Raw genomic sequence first — 12163 nt, 5'->3', positions numbered from 1 at the left:
CCTTATTCAACCCAGACATGGATTAGTTTGCATGAAGTAGGGTTTCCTTTAATAGTGCAAATTAAGGTTTTCGTCTGCGTGACCAGGAGCGTAGAGGATAGCAAATTGGGAAGATGGTGGAGTGGAAAAAGATCCACATGCAGTGACGTGGCAGATGGGGCAATAGAACAAGGGTATGGTTCGAAAAGAGGTAGCATACCTGATGGTCGGTGGGAAGTGGCATCGCTCGTGGTCGTGTTCCTCCTCACACACTACGGCAGCGAGCTTGGGGATGGAGGCCATCCCGCACGGGTGCTAGATCTGAGAGGACGGCCTTGTCGTCAGTGCGTGACCTCGCTCGCTGATGACGAGTGCGTCAACGCTGCACGTCCTTTTCTTCCCCGGCGGATATGTGACCACCGGTGAGGAGGGAGAGAGAGGTCGTCTTTTTTAGATCTGGAGAGAGGGTGATAGTGCGAGAAGCAAGTGGGCAGCCCTTAGCAAGAAAGCGCTGAAGCTCCAGTCTATATATCTTTTTTATACTACTAGTACTAGAGGTGGAGTAGTGGTAGAGTAGTTTATATTTTCTCTGCATACAATACCAGTTAGTCGTGCTTCAAAACTGAACGGCGCGCCATTAAAAAAATAAAGGTCGATAACTAATGCGGCACCTCGGGCCAATGCGGCCAGATCACATTTTGCACGAGAAATTACACACCATGTTTCGTTGACATGTGGTCTCGTTCCAACATGTCAGTGAGACGATGGCGAGTCCTTTTCTACTAGTATTTCCGAACAGACGTGTAGGCTGGGGCGCCTCTTCATGTACCATGGCAAACTGGCAACTGTCCACCGACTCTTCGCCTTTCCCTCTCGATTTGGAACTGCTGTCGCACTCTCTTCCAACCTCCTCCATTTGCCCTCACGCTTCCTTCTGCCATTGTTCGTTCATCTTCTCCATGGAGGGAACAGGCCGGAAACGACCCCATTATTCTTGCCCCGATCTGAAAGATGACATGGTGGAGGAACTCATTGATTGGTGTAATGTCATCACCTCGGCTAGCATGGCAGGTTCGTTCAAAACCATTCTCGACTCAACTAATAACATCATTACAAGGAACCCAAGGGTCCAGGAGCGGTTTGATCTCCCCTATCTTCTTTGTCGTGACCCTGCCGACTGGAGCAGGGACAACGGAGGCCTCGCCTTGTGCAAGTTGATGACACCTGATAATGATACATATGATGTTAAGAGGCCATCGCTTGAGGGCAAGGCTTGGGCAGGCACAAATGGAGACTGGGTTGTTTATATTGGGTACAACTGCGAGTGGGAACTTGTGAATGTGTACACTCGTCATCGGGTTCCACTTCCAAAAATCTCAGCAGACTGCCCAGAGATTGAGCACACCGGTATTCTACGCACATTCAAATACGATCATGGTGACTGTCTTCTATGGAAGATAGCAATTTTTTGAGTTCCCAAACGCTCTTGGAATTACAGGAACTATGTAGTTGTTGCTATCTTCGACAAGCTTGTTACCGTCCTTCGTGGTTTGACTGGATGGATATTGCTCAAAAATCAGTTTCTGTACACAGATGTGTACTGTGATGCAATTCAATATGAGGGTCTTGTGTTTGCTTCCACCACTCATGGCACTGTTTTTGCATGGGATCCTCGTAGTTTCAGTATGTTTGTCTTCCGCCGTAATTATAATTGTTTCATCCACATGCATGTGGGTTAGCAAGTTTCCCTTTACTAATTAACCTTCTTTTTGTGTTTCCAAGGTCCTGTGAACATTTCACCACCTATACTTGAAATTTTTTATAACCAAGGGGGAGATGACGATGGTGATGATCACGAGCATGAGGACGAGCAGGGCCCATATACTCAGTTGTGCCTGGCAACTTATTCCGATGGATCACCCCTTCTTGTCTATATACAACCCACTGCTGATGTTACTACTAAGGAAGCAGGTGTTGTCTCCCATGGTCGCACTCTCCAGACCTATTCCAACACCCGTTGCATGGTATTCGGGATGGATACTAGTGTGCTAGCGCCAACACCTTCTCCCTGGTATAGTATTGATAGTCTTGGAGAAAACTCGCTCTTCCTTGGACAAAACTATCCAATGATGGTGAAAGGCGATCCAACTGCTGTTGACACAACGTTACTAGTACCATTTATGAGAAGCAACTGTATCTATACCTCGGACATTTCGGTGGTTCCCTACCCTGGTACTGATATAGTAGGCTGCTTCAGCCTGGATGATCAGTCCTGCTTTGGTCTCGAGATTGACAACACATGGCCCTTCCCAGAGAATCACTTGTGCTTCAAAGCAAGCGTTTCCAACGCTGAGGATTGGTTGAGTTGAAGTTCATTTCATTGCTTGTTATTTGTTGTGTGATGAAAACTTTAGTATTTATAATGTATCCTCGTTGTCGTGGTGGGTTGATGACCTGTTGTATGTAATAAAATGATATGCATGTGATAAACTTACTAAATTTATGAATGGCTTTCGAGTCGCTTCTCTGAGTGAGTGCAGCTGCGACGAGGCAAAAAAATATTTTCTGAATACATAATTGTACGTGCATTGCAACAGGTTATCGGATGAGGCCAATCAACAATAGTAGTACACTATTTGTACTAGCTTCACATGCGTCGCGCGTCGGGCGGGTGCTTTTATTGTAGCTGTGAATCCCATCATCCTAGGTCCTCGGATGAGTCCAGTAGAAATTGCATTCTGATGTTTGGGTTTAAACTTTCAAAACTGTTGCACTATCTCTACGTCTACGTATACGTAATACAACAAGTTTTAAACTTGAGACCAGCCACCCACCCTCACAAAGAACACTTTTTAACCTAGCACAGACTCCAGGAAATTTGGCCACAGTATGAGGTGGGCCATATGTTAATGTGTTCGCTGTACATAACTAGCGCCTCGAATCCTCGATACTACTACTATAAGTAGTAGGAGTAGTAGGGTGGCATGGGCCAGAACAAGCATTCACGCCCAGGAGTACGGCACACGCCACTAGCACGACTTCCATCTGACACCAAATTTCTTGGAGTCCGTGCTACAGCAATCTCTCCAACCTCGTCGTTTCTCTAACTTAGCCATCGCGCGGTGGGCGAGGTGGGGGTTTGCCGATAGTCGGTTTCCTCAACTGCGGTCCCACTTGTAAGGCCAACTCCAACGCACGACCCCAAACAGACCTCCGTTTTTCCTGGATTCTGTCTGTTTCGGTAGGGCAATGGGGTTGTGTCCGGGCCATTTCTCAGATTTTGCGGTGGTCGTGCGCCAAACGTGCAGACGCATCCCGGCCGCGTACATTTTTCTTTGCGAACACATATCTTTTTTTCATCATTGATTTTTTGGTACAAGGAAATACATCACCAAAATTTGACTAGAAAAGCAAGACCAAAGAAAACAAGAACCACAATAATACATTTTAGAAGATATCCAACTTCCATAATTGCTCCTGTAAGTTGGATTAGTGCCTTCTTGATGCATTCATTGTTGATCTGCGGAGGCTCAATCTTGCGTGCTTCTTTCTTCTTCGAGTGTAAAGAAGTAGACGTTGCTTCCTCGCATCTAGTCTCATGTCTAGCCTCTATTCTATCAACAAGTGCACTAGTCTCATCTCTAGCCTTTATGCTAGCTAAAAGTGCTAGAACATCTACTAAATTGCGCTCTATCAATATATCGATGTACTCTCCTTCCCAATACCAAAACTTGCATCCATTCTACACAATAAAATTTTACGTTAGCACAACTAGTCTAACCTGAGAGCACAACCGTAGATTTGGTCGGGTTCTTCCTCCTTTTGCCGACACATGGGACATCCATCATCCAGGTCGAGTCATGCAAGAAAATAGAGTGGTAGTTGAAGCCACGTGGTGTGCCTCTTGGGTTAAACTGTAAATAGAATCTTATTACTCTTGAGTACCTCCAAAAGTGTCCACCGAAGATCTTTGTTGGATTTGTTTTTCATCACCAGCACGTCAAGGTGAAAGATGTGCAGGTTCAGTGGGTCCTCTTACGTTTTCACTAACACGTGGGACCGCATATGAGCAAACATACGATGGGCTCCGCGCGTCCGCTGGCTGGCTGAGAAGAGAGATAGAGAAGGGACAAGCACGGACTCCAGGAAATTTGTTCTACGTAACCAGCAGCTCGATATAGGCTCGGTATAGTGGGGTGGCATGGGCCATAACTAGCATTCACGTCTAACAGTACGGCACACGCCACCCACACGAGTACCGCCCGACACCAATTTTCTTGGAGTCCGTGCTACAACCATCTCTTCACCCTCCTGTTTTCTCAGCCATCGCACGGTGGGCGGGGTGGGCGTTTGCCGATAGTCTGTTTTCTCAACTGCGGTCCCACTTGTAAGTGAAAATACGACACCGCACGCATTCCCCCTTGAGCAGCATGCCGGACCAACCATGTGGGGGTGCAACGCGAACACGACAGGCTTTTCCTTTTGAACTTGTAACTTGTAAAATTTGGTTCTGCTCCATGGCGCGACCGATAGATAGAAATAACGATTTTTCCCTAGAGTAATGAGAAGTTTGGTTCTGGCGTGGTTCATGCATGGAGTACGTACGAAAATTATGAAGTTGATGTGAAAGGTAAGATAATTACTAGTAGTACCATATACTACTGCATGGATTTGACAGAAAGATAAAAATACATACGGATCCATCAACGACATCCTCACACCCTAGTGTGCCGGGTCACCAACCAACATATGAGGAGCAGCGGCGTTGGCGTTGAGCACAACGTGCTTCTAAACAATGTCGTCCAAGGTTGCCCTGCGGTCCAAGAAGGCCAGCGTCCTATCGTCCTCCTCTTGCATGTAGTAGTCCTTGTGGACGATTTGTGCATAGACGTGGGTGATTATGTCGATGGTGTCTTGCTACGCCAGGCGCTACGCGGCGAGTGCGACCTCGAGGTGGACATTCTCCGGCGTGATAGCGGGCAGTCGCAGGGCCACCAGTGCGTCGAAGAGGTTGTCACCATAGTGGCCGTTGAGGGTGGCGGGCATCGTAGAGCCTGGGCACGTGATACATCTCCAATGTATCTATAATTTTTTTATTGTTCCATGCTATTATATTACCCCCTTTGGATGTTTATGGGCTTTATTTTACACATTTATATCATTTTTGGGACTAACCTACTAACCAGAGGCCCAGCCCGTATTGCTGTTTTTTTGCCTATTTCAGTATTTCAAAGAAAAGGAATATCAAACGGAGTCTAAACGGAATGAAACCTTCGGGAGTGTGATTTTTGGAACGAATGTGATCCGGAGAACTTGGAGTGCAAGTCAAGCAGCAAACGAGGCGGCCAAGAGATAGGAGGGCGCGACGCCCCTGTCTCCCGGGCCCCACGAGCGGCCACCAACGTACTTCTTCCTCCTATATATACCCACGTATCCCGAAAACATCCAGGGAGCCAATGAAAAACAATTTCCACCGCTGTAACCTTCTGTATCTGTGAGATCCCATCTTGGAGCCTTCGCCGACGCTCCGTCGAAGGGGGCATCGACCACAGAGGGCTTCTACATCAACACCATAGCCCCTCCGATGAGTTGTGAGTAGTTTACCACAGACCTTCGGGTCCATAGTTATTAGCTAGATGGCTTCTTCTCTCTTTTTGGATCTCAATACAATGTTCTCCCCCTCTCTCGTGGTGATCTATTCGATGTAAAATCTTTTTGCGGTGTGTTTGTCAAGATCCGATGAATTGTGGGTTTATGATCATGCCTAGATAATCTCATAATTATTCTCTTTTCTATCAATTGCTTGACAGTAATTTGTCCACCCACCGTAATACTTATGCTATCTTGAGAGAAGCCACTAGTGAAACCTATGGTCCCAGGGTCTATCTTTTATTATATAAGCTTTCAATCTACTTTTATTTGCACCTTTACTTTTCACATCTATATTATAAAATACCAAAAATGAATTTATCTTATCATACTATCTCTATCAGATATCACTTTTGCAAGTGGCTGTGAAGGGATTGACAACCCCTTTATTGCATTGGTTGCGAGTTCTTTGTTTGTTTGTGTAGGTGCATGGGACTTTTGAGGAGCCTCCTACTGGATTGATACCTTGGTTCTCCAAAACTAAGGGAAATACTTACGCTACTTTGCTGCATCACCCTTTCCTCTTCAAGGAAACCAACACAAGCTCAAGACGTAGCAAGAAGGATTTCTGGCGCCGTCGCCGGGGAGGTCTTCGCTCAAGTCAAGACATACAGAGTACCCATCACAAACTCATCTCCCTCGCACTTACATTATTTTCCATTTGCCTCTCGTTTTCCTCGCCCCACTTCACCCTTGCCGTTTTATTCGCCCTTTTTCCGTTCGTCTTTTCGTTTACCTTAATGTCTTACTTGGCTCGTTTTCTTGTTTGGTTGGAATAATTGTGTATTTATTACTAAACAAAGAAGCTAAGATCTATGGATCCTCATCCGCTTGCTAATATTTTTAAGAGATCCAATTATGATGAACCAATTGCTGGTGAGTTTTGTGCACTAGATTATCTTTATGAAGTTTTGCTTGAATTTCGTGAATCTGAAAATTGTGATGAAGAACTTTATGAAGTGATTCATGATAGATCTTTGAATAAAAAGCATGATTGCAATGATTTTACTATAAATTCTCTTGATTTCAATTGTGCTAATAATATGCAAAACCCTAAGCTTGGGGATGCTAGTTTTGCTATGTCTACTACTTGTTGCAATGATCATGATTGGAGTGATTCTTCTTATGATCTTGAGAATTTATTTAAGCCCCATGATGAATATGAGATTGATAATAGTGTTTGCAATAATATTTAAAGTGGGTTTGGAAGAGTTTCGACTTTAGATCCCACATATTTGGAGAATGTTCAATCTTATGGTATTTTTGATAAAAGTGGGGTTTGGAGAGGTCATGACTTTAGTTAATGTTAATCCCACTATTTTGGAAGAGTGTCAACTACGCATGCATGTGGATTGTGTTGGAAATATTTTATGTGATAGTTATTTTGTTGAATTTGCTTATGATCCTACATGTAATTATTATGAGATAGGAAAATATGGTTGTAGAAATTTGCATGTTACTAAATTACCTCTCTTCATATTGAGATTGCTATCATCTCTTTGTTCTTCCTTGCATATGCTAGTTTTTGCTTGCATTGATAATTTGTTTGCTTACAAGATGCCTATGCATAGGAAGTATGTTGGACTTAAGTGTGTTTATCACATGTTTTATGATGCTCTCTTTGTGCTTCAATTCTTGTCTTTCATGTGAGCATCATTGAAATCTCAATGCCTAGCTAAAAAGCCTTAAAGAAAAGCGCTTGTTGGGAGACAACCCAATATTTTTCCTTGTTGTTATTTAATAAATTTTGCATCTACCTTCTGTTTAGATGTGATTTTATGTTTTATTTAGTGTTTGTGCCAAGTAGAACCTATAGGATAACCTATGATGATAGTTAATTTGATTCTGCCGAAAAACAGAAACTTTGCGCGAACGAAATTAGTTTTGTTAAATCACAGAAACGTTGTTTTGCGTTGATTATTTTTGATGTAGATAAATAGACAAATTTCCCAGGACTTCCTATTTTGGTAGGATTTGTAGATTTCCAGAAGTATTCGTGGGTTACAGATTGCTACAGACTGTTCTGTTTTTGACAGATTCTGTTTTTCGTGTGTTGTTTGCTTATTTTGATGCATCTATGGCTAGTATTAAGTGGTATGAACCATAGAGAACTTGAAACATAGTAGGTTTAACACCAGTATAAATAAAGAGAGTTCATTACAGTACCTTATGTTGTGGTTTTGCTTTCTTTCACTGACAGAGCTTATGAGATTTCCTGTTGAGTTTTGTGTTGTGAAGTTTTCAAGTTTTGGGTAAAGATTTGATGGACTATGGAATGAGTGGAAAGAGCCTAAGCTTGGGGATGCCCATGGCACCACAAGATATTCCAGAATAGCCAAAAGCCTAAGCTTGGGGCTGCCCCTGGAAGGCATCCCCTCTTTCTTCTTTGTTTATCGGTAACTTTACTTGGAGCTATATTTTTATTCGCCACATGATATGTGTTTTGCTTGGAGCGTCTTGTATGATATTAGTATTTTTATTTTTAGGTTTACACAATCATCCTTGATGTACACATCTTTTGGGAGAAGCCCACTTGATTAGAATTTATTAGAATACTCTATGTGCTTCACTTATATCTTTTGAGCTAGATAGTTTTTTGCTCTAGTGCTTCACTTATATCTTTCAGAGCACGGCAGTGGCTTAATTTTGTAGAAATTTCTAGTCTCTCATGCTTCACTTATATTATTTTGAGAGTCTCTTAGAACAGCATGGTATTTTCTATGGTTATAAAATTGGTCCTAGAATGGTGGGCATCCAAGTTGGGTATAATAAAAACTATCATAGGAAGTGAATTGGATGCTATGATCAATTTGATACTTGATAATTGTTTTGAGATATGGAGGTAGCGATATTAAAGTCATGCTAGTTGGGTGATTATGAATTTAAAGAATTCGTGTGTTGAAGTTAGCAAGTCCCGTAGCATGCACGTATGGTTAAAGTTGTGTAACAAATTTCAAACATGAGGTGTCCTTGGATTGTGCATCCTTATGAGTGGCAGTCGGGGACGAGCGATGGTCTTTTCCTACCAATCTATCCCTATAGGAGCATGCACGTAGTGCTTGGTTTTTGATGACTTGTAGATTTTTGCAATAAGTATATGAGTTCTTTTGACTAATGTTGAGTCCATGGATTATACGCACTTTTACCTTTCCATCATTGCTAGCCTCTTCGGTACCGTGCCTTGCCCTTTCTTACCTTGAGAGTTGGTGCAAACTTTGCCGGTGCATCCAAACCCCGTGATATGATACGCTCTATCACACATAAACCTCCTTATATCTTCCTCAAAACAACCACCATACCTACCTATTATGGCATTTCCATAGCCATTCCGAGATATATTGCCATGCAACTTTCCACCGTTCCGTTCATCATCATGACATACATTACTTTTGTCATATTTCCATTGCATGATCATGTAGTTGACATCGTATTTTTGGCAAAGCCACCATGCATAATTTTTCATACATGTCACTCTTGATTCATTGCACCATCCCGGTACACCGCCGGAGGCATTCATATAGAGTCATATCTTGTTCTAGTTTTGAGTTGTAATTCATATGTTGTGAAAAAAAGAAAGGCCGAAAGAAAAAAAAGAAGAAGAAAAAGAAAATAAATAAAAAGGGGCAATGTTACTATCTCTTTTTCCACACTTGTGGTTCAAAGTAGCACCATGTGCTTCATGTAGTGAGTCTCATATCTTGTGCTTCAAAGTAGCACCATGTTTTTCATATAGTGAGTCTCATAGGTTGTCCTTTTCATATACTACTAGAAATTTTTCATTATAGAACTTGGCTTGTATATTCCTATGATGGGCTTCCTCAAATGCCCTAGGTCTTCGTGAGCAAGCAAGTTGGATGCACACCTACTAGTTTTCTTTTGTTGAGCATTCATTCACAGCTCCAGTGCATCCGTTGCATGGCAATCCTACTCCTCATGTTGACATCAATTGATGGGCATCTCCGTAGCCCGTTGATTATCCTCGTCAATGTGAGACTTTCTCCTTTTTGTCTTCTCCACACAATCCCCATCATCATATTCTATTCCACCCATAGTGTTATATCCATGGCTCACGCTCATGTATTGCGTGAAGGTTGAAAAGGTTTGAGATTATTTAAGTACAAAACAATTGCTTGGCTTGTCATCGGGGGTGTAGAATTTGGAAACATCTTTGTGTGACGAAAATGAAGCATAGCCTAACTATATGATTATGTAGGGATGAACTTTCTTTAGCCATGTTATTTTGAGAAGACATGGTTGTTTTGATTAGTATGCTTGAAGTGTTAATATTTCTTTTATCAACATTAACTTTTATTTTGAATCATTGGATTTGAACATTCATGCCACAATAAAGAAAATTACATTGAGAATTATGCTAGGTAGCATTCCACATCAAAAATTCTATATTTATCATTTACCTACTCGAGGACGAGTAGGAATTAAGCTTGGGGATGCTTGATACATCTCCAATGTATCTATAATTTTTTATTGTTCCATGATATTATATTACCCCTTTTGGATGTTTATTTTCTTTATTTTACACATTTATATCATTTTTGGGACTAACCTACTAACTGGAGGCCCAGCTCGTATTGTTGTTTTTTGCCTATTTCAGTATTTCGAACAAAAGGAATATCAAACGGAGTCCAAATGGAATGAAACCTTCGGGAGTGTGACTTTTGGAACGAACGTGATCCGGAGAACTTGGAGTGCAAGTCAAGCAGCAAACGATGCGGCCATGAGATAGGAGGGCGCGCCCACCCCTCCTGGGCGCGCCCCTGTCTCCTGGGCCCCACGAGTGGCCACCGACGTACTTCTTCCTCCTATATATATACCCACGTACCCTGAAAACATCCAGGGAGCCAACGAAAAATAATTTCCACCACCGTAACCTTCTGTATCCGCGAGATCCGATCTTGGAGCCTTCGTCGGTGCTCCGCCGGAGGGGGAATCGACCACGGAGGGATTCTACATCAACACCATAGCCCCTCCGATGAGTTGTGAGTAGTTTACCACAGACTTTCGGGTCCATAGTTATTAGCTAGATGGCTTCTTCTCTCTTTTTGGATCTCAATACAATGTTCTCCCCCTCTCTCGTGGAGATCTATTCGATGTAAATTCTTTTTGTGGTGTGTTTGTCGAGATGCGATGAATTGTGGGTTTATGATCATGCCTAGATAATCTCATAATTATTCGCTTTTCTATCAATTGCTCGATAGTAATTTGTTCACCCACCATAATACTTATGCTATCTTGAGAGAAGCCACTAGTGAAACCTATGGTCCCTGGGTCTATCTTTTATCATATAAGCTTTCAATCTACTTTTATTTGCATCTTTAGTTTTTGCATCTATATTATAAAATACCAAAAATATATTTATCTTATCATACTATCTCTATCAGATCTCACTTTCGCAAGTGGCCGTGAAGGGATTGACAACCCCTTTATTGCGTTGGTTGTGAGTTCTTTGTTTATTTGTGTAGGTGCGTGGGACTTTTCAGGAGCCTCCTACTGGATTGATACCTTGGTTCTCAAAAACTGAGGGGAAATATTTACGCTACTTTGCTGCATCACCCTTTCCTCTTAAATGAAAACCAACGCAAGCTCAAGACGTAGCAGCGTGTCGGCTGGAGGCGTACGTCAAAGTCGTCCGCGAGCTTCTTGATGACGGTGAACTTGTCGAGGAAACCGACGAGGACCTCGTCGAACAAGGAGATGAAGCTGTCGTCCAAGTGGCCCCTCGCTCTGGCGGCCTCAAGCACTACCTGGAGGCGTTCCTCGGTGTTGGGCTGCAGGCCGGCATCGTGGACCATCTGGCACAGCCGGCTAATGCTCGCGCTCATCACCTCCATGGGTCTAGCTTAGCTTCTAGTCAACTGATCTTGCAATTTGAGTGATCACTCTTGCCCTTGGTTAGTGTACGTAGGTGCGTAGGATTTCGTACTAGATTGGTCTGGTAGGGAGCCTTTATATGAGAAGTGCAGACTACATTGAATTCATGTGCGTGTTGGCCATCTACTCCTCGGCCCTCTACTGTGCCTTTGGCTGTATGACAGGTGGGCCAAACACCCGTTGGGCCCACGTGTCATTCACCCAAAGGTAGTTGCAGTAAGTCAATGAAGCTGTGTCCCGCTCCGTGCCGGTGCAGCATAGTCATCTCACCGGAGCTCTAGTTGGGGCCAAATGAGAGAAGTTTGATGTTTAGTGGTTTATTGGTCCCCTTTGCATTTTGCGCCAAGTTTTGACCTTTGATTTAACTAATAAAATGTTAATGCATGTAAACAAAAATGTTGTGTAAGTCACCTTACGAAAACCAAATAATCCCAAAAAACTTAGGCACGGTACATTAACTCCCTCCTTGTTTCTTATTTCGTGACGTATCAACCAATGAGAGATGTGGGCCGTGCATGCTTTCAATGACTTGAGACTACCAAACATGACATGTAGTGTTTAGTTCATTGCATGTAATCCTATTAGTTAGCAAAAAAACATTAAGTTCTCTCGCTGATAGGAATAAGACAATACACCATGTATTTAT

Source organism: Triticum aestivum, chromosome 7B, assembly GCF_018294505.1.
Source record: "Triticum aestivum cultivar Chinese Spring chromosome 7B, IWGSC CS RefSeq v2.1, whole genome shotgun sequence".
Lineage (NCBI taxonomy): Eukaryota > Viridiplantae > Streptophyta > Magnoliopsida > Poales > Poaceae > Triticum > Triticum aestivum.
The sequence above is the reverse complement of the archived record's forward strand: the minus strand, read 5'-3'. Positions refer to the sequence as shown.